This window comes from Bubalus bubalis, chromosome 15 (genome assembly GCF_019923935.1).
Source record: "Bubalus bubalis isolate 160015118507 breed Murrah chromosome 15, NDDB_SH_1, whole genome shotgun sequence".
In the NCBI taxonomy this organism is placed as follows: Eukaryota; Metazoa; Chordata; class Mammalia; order Artiodactyla; family Bovidae; genus Bubalus; species Bubalus bubalis.
The window spans coordinates 60,669,088-60,684,901 of record NC_059171.1 but is presented as its reverse complement, the minus strand read 5'-3'; the positions used below and the strand labels follow the sequence as shown (position 1 = coordinate 60,684,901).

General features: G+C 43.6%; 1 protein-coding gene across 1 annotated transcript in view; it reads right to left on the bottom strand.

Annotated features, from left to right (window-relative positions):
- Positions 1-5,592, bottom strand: part of RB1CC1 (RB1 inducible coiled-coil 1) — a 39,605-nt gene extending 34,013 nt beyond the window's left edge. Inside the window, exon 1 of the mRNA XM_006063400.4 lies at positions 5,453-5,592. The gene's annotated coding sequence lies outside the window, so the exon portion shown is untranslated. The remainder of the gene's footprint in view (positions 1-5,452) is intronic.
- Positions 5,593-15,814: the final 10,222 nt, after the last annotated feature.

Below are 15,814 nucleotides of genomic sequence, written 5' to 3'. Positions count from 1 at the left end.
CGCCCCCCCGGAGTCTCACTGTGGCCACCGCAGGCCACAAACCTGTCATCTGTTTCTTCACAGCCACTGCCCCGCTGACCTCAGGACAGGACCGACTCGGTACACAGTCTCCTTGAACTCCATCGTTTGCCCGCCCCTTTAAAGAGAACCCACCAACTCTGGCTTAAGGCTAGATGAGCACTGAAATGGCGAGTCACCTGTATTTGAATGCGACTCTCCCACGGAGACTCAGATGACCTCTGCACATCAAGAACTGAAATAATACCTCTGCAGAGAAGGACAGCAATAATGCATCTCACATTACCACACGGTGCAAGGAATATAGTAACAACTCTAAAAATGGTGACAACCATAACTTTACCAACATTTTAGAACTTCATAATCAACCCGTTTGCCTTTCCAAAAGTATCTCCAGCTATTTCCCTACATGAAACCCATCCTCTCACTTTACACAGTCTTCCCATACTTGCCATTTCTGCTCATTTGACAGTTACTCATTCAAGTGTGGTCAGAAAGCCCTTCTGGGTCCATCAGCCCTTTTGGAAGTCGCCCCTGGTCACAGATGGCCCTCGGCCTTCCCTCTCTGACTCTGAACTTACAGAGCTCTCTCGAGCTGTCAAGTCGTATGAAGGATCTCATTTGGGGAGAACAATCTCACATCGTGAAAGGACATCTGTTCCTCCTGGGTCCTGGGATACAGTAAGCTATAAATGAGGGGGTATTTTTAAAAACACTGATTCCAATGCATTTACTCCCAGAGATACAGGTGTTACAATTGTACTTTAATGCTTGTAAAAACAAGAAAGCATCTCCCATATTCACACAAGTGTCTATCATTTATTACTGGATATCTGCAATTTGTTCTTTGAGACCTTACCACCACAACAGTCAGGTTTGTCCCTCTAGCTTACTGTCAACCTGTCTGATCCATTCAAAACTCAGAATCAGCTTCCTTACACGGGGAGACAAAGGGAAAGCCCCAGACAACAACAACCTCCCAAATGGCACACGGCTGGTCATTATTCACCCTATGTTTACTGAACACCTTTTGGCTCAGATGGTAAAAAAAGAATCTGCGTGCAAGGCAGAAGACTCGGGTTTGATCCCTGGTTGGGAAGATCCCCTGGAGAAGGGAACGGCTACCCACTCCAGTATTCTTACTTGGAGAATCCCATGGACAGAGGAGCCTGGCGGGTTAAAGTCCATGAGGTCGCAAACAGTTGGACATATCTAAGCAACTAATACTTCTATGCCAGGTGTTGGGAGTCCAAAGACCCTCGAGTTGCTCTCAGGTCTAGCAGGCCACATGAAATGTGGATGATGCTGGACAAGGTGGATGAAAAGCTTCAGAGAAAGAATAAGGAGTAGGAAAACTTCTGTCTGATTTGCAATTTTGCAAACTGTAACTCAGCAATTGAACCTGAGGGCCACGGGTGCTGCATCAATGAAACTAGTGATGTTCACCACAAATGGGAGAGTCCAGGTCATCCAGGGACTGAAACTGGGCTTCAGCCTCTCCAGATCAGATTTATTCCCACCTGATCCTCCTCTTTCTCTGCCAAGAAAAGAAAAAAGAAGGAAAGAAGAGTAGGTCAGGCATCTTCCTCACACTCCCCAGAGAGCCTTTCCAGAAAGGTCCAGGGTGTCTGTAACCAGACCTGATGGGAGGACAGCAGGACAGGAATGGAGCGAGAGGGAGATCCCTGACAGTGTGGATAGAGCTGGGCCTTTGGGGTCTTCCTCCAGATACAGGAAGTACACCTGGACAAAGTAGTTTCTCAAAAATGAGATAACAGCATGCATACATGCAATCTGTTTTGAGATGAATAGCATAATAACATGGGAATCTCTCCATATCAGTACATATAAACGTATTGCACACTGTAGTGTCCTGACATTCATAAAAGCTGTGTAAAACACATGACTTTAAATACACAGTCTAAAATATGTGTCCCAATAAAGATTATTATTACTTTATCCTTAATGCAATTTGAAAATTTGCATGTCCTATGGCTGATTCATGTTGATGTTTGACAGAAAACAAAATTCTGTAAAGCAACTATCCTTCAATTTAAAAAATAAAGTTTTTTAAAAATTTGCATGTCATCTGATAGATTCTCAGAATAACTGTTAAAAGATGCTACATCAGGGCTGCACATGATAGTTTTTAAACAATCGCAAATATGAGCTTCCCAGGTGTCTCAATGGTAAAGAATCTGCCTGCCAATGGAGGAGACCCAGGTTTGATCCCTGCGTCGGCAAGATCTCCCGGAGGAGGCATGGCTACCCACTCCAGTATTCTTGCCTGGAGAATTATATGGACAGAAGATCCTGGTGGGCTACAGTCCACAGGGTTGCAAGATTCGGTCACGACTTAGTGATGAAACAAGGTATGACACCATCCTTAAATGTAAATGTGAATTCTGCTTGTTTAAAGTCTAACGTCTCACACAACAGTATCTACAACAAGATTTTCTAATCTTTCATAGCATGTAAATACACAGCAATATCAAAAAAGGGTGTGCACTGCTGTAATCTGCAGTATAATGGTTAAAAACACAGTCATGGAAATAGTAACCGCACTGATTGACTAAGATTTCAGTATTCTGATGATTACTAGCCAATTATGTAAAGCATATAAAAGAAAAATATAACCTAGATAGTCCTAAACCAGTTACGTTTATGTCCATCTCTAAGCACAATTAAAAGCCAATAAAGGGAGAATTTAGGGACTTCCCTGGTGATCCAGTAGTTAAGAATCCACACTTCCACTGCAGGGAGCAAGGGTTCCATCCCTGGTCTTCCAGGGAACTAAGACCCCACAGGCTGCATGGCAGGACCAAAAAAACATTAAAATAAAAAAATTTTAAAGGAGAAATCAACAGAGAGCAAAATTGGAGGTAAATCCCATAACCCTCAGGGCAGCCAATAAATAGCTGGAAGAAGGGGTGTATGGAGGTACTCAAGCACTGTGCCTGCAAAGAGTCACTTAAGAGAACAGCAGCTTCACTGAGGGATGGAGAAAGGCCAGCCTCCCAGAGCCCTGTACAAAAAGCCCAGGTTACAGGTTGCTCAGGACCACAATAATGGAAGAACCACAGCAGTGTAATCATGACATGTATAGCAAGTATGGATCTTCAACCCAGCACTCCAAGATTTGCTCCTCCAGCACTGTGTCTATTTCAGCACATCTCAACATAGTGTGAACTTGCAACTGATCTTCCTTAAAACTACCAGTGTGTCACCGCCGCTTTCTACAACCTCATACAAAGCGTACATATAAAGTTACCCTTGTTCACTGCTCATTGCTAGAGTTAAAACTGGGTCTTGCTAGGGTTTAACATTTCATGAAAAAATGAATGACTCTCAATCCAAACTGCTTCCCAGATTCACCAGGTTTACTGAACAAATCACTGTGCCTCTGAACATGGCAGTTTACAGGACGCTACTCTCCTCTAAGTATCTGTTGAGCCTCCAGGACACCACCTCTTCCTACTGCTCTCCCCTCACTCCTGTCCACCCACCTTTTAGTGATCTTTTCCCCTATATATGCCAAGGACCTCAAAGCTGCTGCAGTTTCCTTCTATTCCGAGATGGTCAGAAATAGTCAGCTTCCTCACTTCTCTTGGGTCTTTCCTTCAGATTTCAGACAATGCTTAAATAGTAGTTGACTGTATACAGGACTTCAATCTCCCTTCTCTTACTGGGCAAAAACAACATGGTACACATTCCTGTATTCCCTGCAGAGCCTGGCTCCATGGTCTATCTCCGTAAGGAAGTAACAACCATCTGAGGGAGTGAGTGTGGAAGGGGGAGCTGCTAGACTTTCACTGGAGGTGCCTGAGCCAGTGTTTTCTGAATACAAAAAGCTTACTGGGGTTACCAAACAGTACTATCTGGATGAGAACATTTTACTACCCACTGCTTTTTTTTGAAAAGTTACACACATCTGCAAAGTAAAGCATAAAACAGGTGTTTAAACATTTGCTGAATGCAGGAGAGTTTAAAGACAGTCTCAAAATTAGAGGCCCAATAAGAGCTCCTCTCAAGCTTCTGACTGAAATGAACAAGCTTACATAATAAAAATTTAGGTTCAAAAGTGTGGGGTTTTTTGTTTGTTTTTCCTCCCCAAAATACAAAGGTCTTGTGCCCTCTGACCCTTCAATGAGTTTCATTTGTTGGAAGTAAACCTGCCCTCTATTCTGAACGTGTGTGTGTTCAGCATGGGCCAGAAAAATGCGGTCCTCCTCTCCTATCATCCAACATCTCCACACAAGAATCAGGCCAGAAACAATCCTAACTGTGACAAACATAAAGCATTCCAAACAGACGAAATTAAATTACTCTTTTGAAAACCGTGTCTGAGTCCATATCTGATTTCCATCACCAGGCATTTACCAACACAACCGTTTATCAACATAAAGCACCCTGTTTTATAAAACTCTAGGTTTTAGACACAATGTTAAACACAAATGTTGAGAAAATATGCTCATTCAGACCATATTCTGTTGTTACAACATTAAAAACAGAAAGGAGAAAACCATCTTCTGATCCCCAGCAGGGCCTGCTGACAGATCCAATCAGCCGCCTTCCTCGACGGCCCCTTGCGTCTTTCCACAGAAACACCGGACCTGGAAGAACCCTGTGTCCATCAAACATGGAAACACACCAACGAGACTCATCACACAGGCTGTCTACCTCAAATTGAGTACCCCTCCTAAGCTGCTAACCTCCCCACCCTGCGAAGAAACCACACACACACAAGCACCACCCACACAAGACAACCGAGAAACTGTACAATACGGCGACTAGCAAAGCAGACCGGTCCTCCTGCGGCCCGCATCGGGCCTCCCCTCTCCGGCTTGAGGTCTCTCAGCCTCCGTATCCAGCGCGAGCACCTCGGCCCGCCCCGGCCCGCAGGCCCCGCGCTGTGACCACACGGCAGGAGCACGGTGCGGGGACTCGGTTACCAAACAACCCCGGGCGCCGCGGCGCGTCCAGCCGGGAGCCCGCGGAGATGCACCCCTCAACACCCGGCCGGCCCGCCCGGCTCCGACCGGGGAAGTTGTGAAATCCGCACACACGCCCCGGCCCGCACCCACCCGCGGGCCGGCGGAGGCTGAGTCATTCCCAGGAGTAACTTTATCCGGACGCTGCCCTCGGGGAGCCTCGAGCTCCGGGGTCCGGACAGAGCCGCGTCTGCGACCCTCGCCCCGGCCGGCTCGCCGTCTGACACCTCGGGGCCCGACCTGGCGGCGGCAGGAGCGGTCGGCGGCGAAGGTGCGTCTCGGACCCCGGCGCTTCCGACGCCGGCTGGGAGCACCGGGAGGTCGGGGGGGCACTGCGAGGTCGGGGGGCACCTTAGAGTCCGGGCCGCACAGGCCCAGCGCAGCCGCCCGCCTCCGCCTCCCGCCCGGGGACCCGCGCCCGAGGGGCCCGACGCCGCGCTTACCGGGCAGCGCCTCCTCCTCCGCCGGCGGCAGCAGCAGGGCCCGCGGCCCCCGGCACCATCTTCCGCCGCCGCCTCGTCCTCGGCGGCGGTTACCAACCGCCCATCCGCGCCGTCAACCGACACAACCGCCGGCGCCGCCAAGGCAGCCACCTCCAGGCACGGGGACGGGCAGGCCCCTCGGCTCTGCGTCAGGGGCCGGGGAAGGGCGAGCCGCGGCCGGTCAGAGCCGAGGGGCCGGGCGACGGAACCAGAGGCAGCGCCGGGCTCGGTTAGGGCCGCGGACACGGCCGCCACGGGTTTGTTATTGTCGACTCCGGCCCTTCCTGCGCGGGGCACGCCGGGAAGCGGGCGGGGGAGGGGCGGGCGCGCTCAGCGCACCTCCGCGCAGGCCCGGAAGTCAGAGGGCTGCCGGAAGTCGGCGTGCTTCCGGGTAGGGTCGGTTCCAACTGCCCTGCCACCTGCGGCTGAGGATGCCTGGGCTGGTGACCTGGGAGTCCTCTGGTGACCCTGGAGACTCCGCCGGGCAGTCTGGGACGGTGCTGGCTGTCGTCCGGCTGCGAGTGCCCCAAGGTGAGCCTGACCTCCACTACAGCGAGTGGCCCTGCGCCCGCCTACCCGCCGAATCCTGAGTTAGCCTGGGCGGAAGAGCTCGACCTGTCGAGGTGGAGGGCAGCCGAGGGACCGCGACCTCGTTTGAGACCGGACCAGGGCCTGTGAGGGGACTGGGCGCCGGGAGGGTTGTCCCAGGCCGGGTCCCAGAGTGCGGGCGGCGCGCTCTCAGACCAGGAACGGGGAAGAAGGGAGCTAAGGGTGGGTCGGGTGGAAGAGGTCGAAAGCGCCGCACCCACCTCTTTCAGCTCTACCCTGAATTCTCTAGCAATCCCCGCGAGCTCTTGATTCTGTGAAGGTGACCAATCATGGGCAATGGCTTGAAGCCGCAGCTTTTAAGTATTAAAAAAATCTGGTGATCAGAAGTTACAGTTAGAATAATATATATAATCCTTTCAGAATTTCTGTTAAATCGAGGAATGTCTGGTATGAGTTAACAGCTTGCAGGTGGTAGGGCTGAGTCATTAGAGGGCTTTAGAGTTGTGTTTGCGTAAAAATGGGTATTAACATCCTTTTCAAGGACTGCCAAGCCGAACACACGCTACTGGGAAGCTGTCTTAGAACCTTTACTTGTCATGTTGGGAACTGATAAGCACTAAATGGCTGGTTAGCGTTACGGATTTTCAGTTTCCGTCTCCTGACCCGGTATCTGAAAGGTGGAGAAGGACCTACAGGGTACGACTTTATCTATTTTTTTGTTTGTTTGTTTGTTTTAACACTCCTACAGATCCCACAGAAGCAAGTCATTTTACTTTTTTTTTGAAGTGGAGTCTTATTACACCACGCCAACGATGTACAGCAGGGAACTGAAAATTAAGAGGCTAAATTGTTGTTACGCCTTGGGGGAAGGTGGAAAGACTGAAGAAAGGAGCTGATTCTATCAGGCACAGCATAGTAATAGGCACAAAGAGAGTAAGCGGTAAGAAAGAATTCAGCCAGAAAACTGGTAAGCAAAGCACAGTCTTAGGCCTTTAAAAAATATATTGGTGCTTGACCTTCCTCTTAGACATCAGTGACACTCATCATTACAAATTAAATACACCTTAGTGTGTAAAATCATGACTGGAATATGCCGGTGACAAATCTAGTGAATAAAATGTTTTAAATGTTTCTTGTCTGACTTCTTTCTTTGGGGTGGGAAGGAGAATAAAACTAATTCAGTCCTCATCTTCCCCTTTTCCAGAGTGTAAATAGTAGGAACTTATATGTTCAGTATTCTTTCCTAGTGATAAGTGAAAATGTATCAAGATTAGTTTTTTGACATATGCACATATCTAGAAAAAGACCCTGATCCTGGGAAAGATAGAGGGCAGGAGGAGAAGGGCATGACAGAGGATGAGATGATTGGAGGGCATCACTGACTCGATGGGCATGAGTTTGAGCAAACTCTGGTAGATAGTGAAGGACAGGGAAGCCTGGCATGCTACCGTCCCTGGGGTCACAAAAAGTTGGACATGACTTAGCAACTAAACAATAACAACAGAGAAAACACTACTGCAGTTTCCTGATACTTCATGTGTCTATAATAATTCTCAGCAAGTTCTATTTCCCTTAAAGCCAAGGATGTTGACAACCCTGTGCACTCTCCCTTCCTTAATAAATGAAAACAAGAACAAACAAAAAATCCAAGGACCAGCCCCCCAAGTTACTGTATTAAATGGACAATGCTGAGACTTAATTTGAACTTACTAAACCATTGCTCCTTTATGTTTTTAAATATTTTTCTCTCCCTGCTGCCCTCTGTAGTGTCTCCCTCTTTGCTCTTAAATCTGTTATTTAGGCCTCTTCCAAATTCTCAAAAGTAATTATAATACAGATACAAATGATAAAAACATGAGGTGCTGGAGGAGCAGAGAAGAAACTGAATTTTGTCCTCATAACATTATTTCATTAATAAACATTTTAGGTCCTTCTGTAGATTTCCCATGCGGGCAAAAGAAAGTGTTTCTTTTTAGGAATCCTTAAGAGGCTACTATTAAAACACCCTAAGTACTTCAGGTCAGTCCCGTTGTTAAAGCTTTTTTTCCCCACCAGGTCTCAACTGGAGTGTCACCTTCTCAGGAGTCCTTCCCTGACACGCCCAGAATTCACCTAGATCCTTCTGTTGGGTTGGCCAAACGTTCATTCAGGTTTTTCCATGACATCTTACAGAAAAACCCAAACAAACTTTTTGGCCAACCCAGTACCTTTCGGTATCTGTCTGACCTGCCAAAATGGAAATCCTTGTCTAATAAAGCTATTTGCCCAGTGCTTGCTGGACACTCACATTTGTTAACAGCACCCAAAATGTTTTTCAGTTTATTGCTCAGCTTACCTCCCAACTCATCTTTTGTTATTTACTTTATCTCAGACCATTCTGATCCTATCTCTTACCTGCCTATGAATGACCTTCACTGATTTTGTTTTGTGTGTTAGATACAACTTCTCAGCCTAAGAATCTCCTAGGTACCAGCACACCTCTAGGTTATCTTCTGGCACTTCTCACCTCTACACATACCTGGTATGAGTTTCATCATCCAGAAACGTTCCTCAGATCTTGTTCATCTTTCAAAGTCATCCTTCAAAACGGAACTGGGACCTCAGCCAGCGTCCAGCTTTTAGATAGTGACTGCTCTCCCTTCTGCCGTCTCTGCTTCATGTTACACAAGTAAACTGTCATCTCCGCATCGAAATCTAAAACCGCTAAGGAACTATGAATGACTCGTTTCTAAACTCCTAGAACTTTGTAGAGAGCTTGGCACTTAGTAAAATACTGAAAGTAATGAATTATTCAAGTTGAAGGTTGACTAGGTAAGGTACTGTGGGAAACTTCTGCCCTCTGCCCTTAAATATGTAAAAAACTTGGATGGGGGACCGTTCAAAAATCACTCTAGTGACAAGTTAATGAATCTTTTAACCAAAAATGCATCACAATATCGGGAAGATCACAGTACACGGCTTAATTTTGTTAACTTTACCTGATTAGGGATTTCATTCCCCATCTGCATTAGATATTTCTCATACTTCTTAAGATTATGTTCAAACAGCCAGCAACCACGACTGACATGACTTTACTCACAGTATGAATCATAATTTCCCATTTTTAAAAGTTAACTCCTTTTAAAAGCCTCAGACTGTTTTGAAGATCATAGCTAGTTTAGTGTGTAAAGTGTGGTCATGTGCTACTTAGAGGCTGCTGGCACGTGATTATTATGTTAATTAGTCCGGTACTATTTACAGACCTTACAGCTGCCCTACTCAGCTGGCCTGTTGTTATTCACACATATTATTAATGATAATGGTGATAGTTATGAGTGACTGTCTTCAAAGCTAATGAGGAGCTTGACGAGCTGGTGAGCAACACTGTTTCTAGTGCTGCAACACAAAATGCAGCACGCTTCATTTTCCAACAGATTTACACCAGTAGATCGAGACAAAACAGTCATCTTTCACGTCAAGTTCCTGTCTCATTATTTTGAAAATGTGCTTAAAATGTCAAAAAGTAGAGCTGGGATGTCTGGAAGCAGAAACTACTACTTCTTCCACTCCTCCATTTCTTTCAGTAAGCCCTCCCTGCCGCCATGCAGGCAGAATACCTCCCAGTTGTGTAGTTGCTAAGTCATGCCTGACTCTTTTGCAACCCCATGGACTGTAGCCACCAGGCTCCTCTGTCCATGGGATTCTCCAGGCAAGTATACTGGGGTGGATTGCCTTTTCTGTCTCTTGGGCATCTTCCTCACTCAGGGATCGAACCTGTGTCTCCTGTGTTGGCAAGCAGGTTATTTACCACTGAACCACCAGGCATCCTTTTTAATGTGGTTTAAGAGATGCACTGAACTGGATGTCTTGCTGGTGTCTAGTCCTGCCTCAGTCTACTGTGCTGTGTTTCCCTAGTCAGCTCTCAACCCTCCATCAGATTGTATTGCTCTTAAATCCCTAAGCCCCACCTCCTTGCAATTCCTCTTTCTTGGTCAATAATCTCACCTCCTATATTACAAGGAAGCTGTGAGAAAGAATTCCTCCACCCTTCCTTGCCTTCCTTCATCTGCAGAGCTATCCACGCCTCCTGTTGGTTCCCCCTCCAGGCACCCTTCCAGTGAGGGGCTCATGGCTCTTGACTCCGTCATCTGTCAGTCCTTCTGTGAGACCACTTGACACATGCCAAATTCAGTGCATATGCAGAACGTTTTACAGAATTTAAAGCATCTTTTAAAACTGGAATTTATCCTTAATTGCTTATTGTTCCACTTAAGATTAAAGTAATAAAGCGTTACATCAGCAGTATGATTTAGTATGAAGGTAAATTTGGCTCTTTCAGGTTTATTAAAATTGATTTATTAATTGCTAGACAATTATTTACATGAAATCTCATGTTGATCTCTTAACAAAAGATTAGAATTAAAACTCTTAGGTAGATACAAAAACTATAGAGAGATTGTTTTCCATTTTGTTTCTGTAATGTTTATGCTACTTTTAACTTTTAGTTTTGACTGCCTTGATTATGTGACTTTTCAAGAAAATTTTTCAGTCTTTATTTTTTGGCCATTAGTGCATGATTGTTACTTAAATCAATTTCATTGTATAGAAGAATGGACTATTGGAAATTTATCCACTTTTTAGTGTGTCAAGTACACTGGATATATACCATTGACAGGGCCCAGGACTCTTAACACGTTGTAAAGGGAATTCTGCTCAGTGGTAAAGAATCTCCTGCCAAGAAGGAGACGTGAATTCAATCCCTGGGTTGGGAAGATACCCTGGAGAAAGAAATGGCAACCCGCTCCAGTATTCTTGCCTGAAGAATCCCATGGATAGAGGGGCCTGGCGGGCTATAGTCTGTGGGGGTGCAGAGAGTCGGACACAACTTAGCAACTAAACAGCAGCAAGGGAATTCTAATACAGATGATGGCCTTGAGAAACAAAGGACTAAATCTTCGCAGATCTTACCGTCCTCCTAAATCTTCCTTCTCCTTTTCATCTGTACTGCTATCCTCTCTCTCAAGGTGCATTTATCAGATAAGTCCTAATCCATTCACAGCTTTATATATCTTTGTACTTTTAAAGGAATTAATTTGAAATCATTTGTTATTCTCAAATGTGCCCTAATTTTTAAAAATATGTATATTTATACGTAACTAGACCATAAGTTGTTAGCATTTAGGAAAACCAGAGGTCTCATTTGGATTTGGAAAATCTATGATTTCAAATTCCTCCTGTTAAAATGGTAGCTGTTGTAGCTACCTCACATTATTCTCTAGGTTAGGATACAAACTTCCATGTAGGGACTTCCCTAGTGGTCCAGTGATTAAGGCTCTGCATTTTCACTGCTGAGGACCTGGTTTCAATCTTAGGTCAGAGGAACTAAGATCCCACAAGCCAGGAGGCATGGCCAGAAAGGAAAAAAAAAAGCATGTAAAATACACTACAACTCAGACATTTTGTGTGGTCCCAGAACAATAATTGGCCACTCAAAATACTTTTTTTTGAAAAATGAAACTCCATCAGTTCTTGAAATTAATGAAGTGTTAGTATGTATTTCAGTACACACATCTAGCTACATTTAAAACATAAAAGAATTTCAAAATTTTTGTAGTTTTACATCTTTTTTATCACATTCATATTACAGGCTTTTTATCTTTTCCTCTTTCCCCCTTCATTCCTTTTTGCCCCTAAATTTCTAGAAACCTACCCAACAGAGATCTTTGTGTGAAATGCTTTTCTTCTTTCTATACAAGTCTCCCCAAAACACTCCTATTTCAAGGAGATTATCTTTTTGAAAAATGTCCAACATCACCAAGGAATAAACTGAGAATCACAGGTTTCCTGAAATGAAGTTCATGCAACCTTTTAAAAAAAGTTATGGAATGGATGCCTTCAACAGAGCAAACAGTACAGATTCAAAAAATAAATAATTAACAGCAAAAGTCCACACCAAGTGATTTCCTACTTCATGAGTCTGCTTCAGTGGTGGTGTTTACTTAAAGCATTTTTATTAGAGTTCTGTAATGTAGCAATAAATTTAAAATGTAAAAATTTAAGAAATGAAAACAACTCCTTTAACAGCATCCATCTTAAAAGCCCATACTAGGAGTAAGCTTAGCCAAAGAATTGTAGGACTTGTACACTGAAAATTACAAATGTTGAAAAAAATTAAAGACATTCCCTGTGCATGAACTGGAAGACTTACTAAGATAGCAATGCTTTCCAAACTGATCTACAGATTCAACATAAGCCCTCCAAAGATCCTAGGTAGGTTTTTTCTTCTTTTGTTTTTTGTTTTTTTTTTTTGCAGAAACTGGCAAGTTCGTAAAATTCATATGGAAATCCAAGGGACCAGAATAGCCAAAACAATCTTGAAAAAGAACAAATGTGGAGCATTTACACTTCCCAAATTCAAAACTTAGCACAAGGCTACAGTAATCCAGCCAGTGTATGGGGAAGGAAAAGGCAACCCACTCCAGTATTATTGCCTGGAAAATCCCATGGACAGAGGAGCCTCACAGGCTACAGTCCATGGGGTTGCAAAAGAGCCAGCCACAACTTAGCAATTAAACAACAACAGCAACAATACCAAGTTTGGCAGAAGCAAAGAGGTTTTGATGAAGTTGAAAGAGAAGAGGGGAAAAACTGGCTTAAAACTTAGGATTCAAGAAACTAAGATCATGGCATCCAGTCCCATCACATCATGGCAAATGATGGGGAAACAATGGAAACAGTGACAGACTTTATCTTCTTGGGCTCCAAAATCACTGTGGATGGTGACTGCAGCCATGAAATTAAAAGATGCTTAATCCTTGAAAGAAAAGCAATGACAAATGTAGACAGCATATTAAAAAGCAGAGGCACTACTTTGCCTGCAAAGGCCCATCTAGTCAAAGCTGTGGTTTTTCCAGTAGTCATGTACGGATGTGAGAGTTGGACAATTAAAAAAAGGCTGAGCCCTGATGAATTGATGCTTTTGAATTGTGGTATTGGAGAAGACTCTTGAGTCTCTTGGATAGCAAGGAGATCCAACCAGTCAATCCTAAAGGAAATCAACCCTGAATATTCACTGGAAGGACTGATGCTGAAGCTGAAGCTCCAATACTTTGGCCACCTGATGTGAAGAGCCGACTCATTGGAAAAGATCCCGATGCTGGGAAGGATTGACGGAAGGGAAAGGGGACAACAGAGAATGAAGTTCTTGGATGGCATTGCTGACTCAGTGGACATGCATTTCAGCAAACTGGGAGGACAGGGAAGCCTGGCATGCTGCAGTCCATGGGGACACAGAGTCGGACATGACTGAGCGACTGAACAACCACCAACTTTGGGACAATGACCAAATAAATATTTATTTAAAGAAAGAAAAGACAGTGTGGTACTGACAATATTATACTGATTAAAGGAAAGGAATTGAGAGTCCAGAAATGAACTGTTAAAGTTAATTGATTTTCAAGAAGGGCATCAAGATGCTTCAATGGAGAAAGAATAGCCTTCTTAACCAATGGTGTTGGAACAACTGGGTATCTACATTGAAAAGATGAAGTTGGGCTACCACCTCGTACCACTTAATCAGCTCAAACTGGATCAAAGACTTACAGGTAAGTCTTTGGACTTCCAGCTTCTGGAAGAGCTAGAAGGCAAAACTCTCAGGAGAATGCATAGGAGAAAATCTTTGTGACCTTGCATTAGGTATGCCATTTTTTAGGTATGCCGTTTCAGTCATGTCCAACTCTTTGAGACCCCATGGACCATAGCCCACCAGACTCCTCCATCCATGGGATTTCCCAGGCAAAAATACTGGAGTGGGTTGCCATTTCCTTCTCCAGGGGATCTTCCCGACCCAGGGATCAAACCCACATCTTCTGTGTCTCCTGCATTGCACTTGAATTCTTTGTCACTGAGCCACCAGGGAAGCTCTTTCTTAGGTATAATACCAGGCAATTCATACAAATTAGATAAATTGGACCTCATCAAAATTAAAAACTGCTTCAAAGGACACTATCATAAATGGAAAAGATTACACAGAAGGTGAGAACATAAGAACAAGTACCCAGACTATATAGTGAACTCCTATGACTCAATAAAAAAGAACCCAGTGTTGTAAGTAGGCTGAGATTTTAATGTGCATTTCAAAATATTCACTTATCCAATAAGCATGTGAATATATGTTCAATTTCATTAGTTATTAGGGAAATGCAAATCAAAATTGCAACAAGATACCAGTTCACATCAGTTAGAATGGCTAAAATCAAAGACAATAACAAGGGTATGGAGAAATTTGGAACTCTTAATATGTTGCTGGTGGGGATCTTAAAATGATGCAGCCACTTTGGAAAACCATATGGAGGTGTCTCAAAAAACTAAAAACAGAAGCATTATATGACCCAGCAATTCCACTCCAGGGTACATAACCCCTGCAAAAAAAAGACCTGAATTCAAAAAGATATATGCACCCCCATGTCCATAACAGCATTATTTATAATTGCCAAGGTACGGAAGCAACCTAAACGTACACCAATAGATGAAGGGACAAAGACGTGGTATATAGATATATGGTATAGAGAAGACTATATGGTATATAGAAGACTACCCAGCCATTAAAAAGAATGAAATTTTGCCATTTGTAGCAACAAGAGTCGGGTATCAGGCTAAGTGAAATAATTCAGACAGAGGAAGACAAATACTGTATGATATCACTTATATGTGGAATCAAAAATACAACAAACTAGTGAATATAACAAAGAAGCAGCAGACACAGATGTAGTGACTAGTTGTTACCAGGAGGAGCTGGAAGGGAGGAGGGACAGTATAGGGGTAGGGAAATAAAAGGCACAAATTACTACATATAAAATAAACTACAAGGATATATTGTACAATAGAAGGAATATAGCCAATATTTCATAATAACTATAAATGAAGTATGTTGTGAGTCACCATGCTGTACACATGTAACAATGTAAAACTGTACATCCATTATAATTCAAAATAAAAAATAATTCATAAAAAAAATGTTTTTAATAGATACACCCCTGATTTCAGAAAAAGGGAGCTGATAAAATGGAATAAGCATGTATGAGGTATCACACTGAGTGCTTTATAAATAGGCGTAGGCTTAAGTGGCTGTTTTTCCTCAAATTCTGTTTAAAATTCTAAATAGCATGAAAAAATTGTATTGGCACATTTTTGCTATCTCAGTCTTGGGCTGATTATTGCTCTCTCAAAACCAATGTAATAGCATACTATTTATATAATTAGTTAACTTTTAAACTTTTGTTAGTTCTTGGTAAGAATACCTTTCCAGGACACTAGTACAAGCCATGGCAAGACAACGGTCTCAAGATAAAGGGAATTATTAGTAGACGCATATACTTTAAAAGGAAACTTTTTAGGGACTTCCCTGGTCCAGCGGTCAAAACTCTGCGTTTCCAATGCAGGGGGCACAGGTTTGATGTCTGGTCAGGGAACTAAGATCCTGCATGCCTTGCAGTGTGGCCAAAAGAAGAACAAATGATAATGTATTAAATTTGTAGCTTTGTAGCTTGCCTAGTCAACATGAACTCAGCTCAAAGAAAAATTGTCCAGAAATGCTTCTATCAGCAAAGCCTTGGTGTATAATTTTATTTTGAAAGGTAAATAATAAAAGGAGATATAGTCATTAAGATAAGGTCCATGTCTAAAATATAGGACAGGAGAGAAACAAACCTATTGTCTTTAAACGCATTCATAAAACGTTCTCTCTTGTCTACAATTGAAAACCTTTAGGGTGAGGATGTATAAGCTGGATACCAG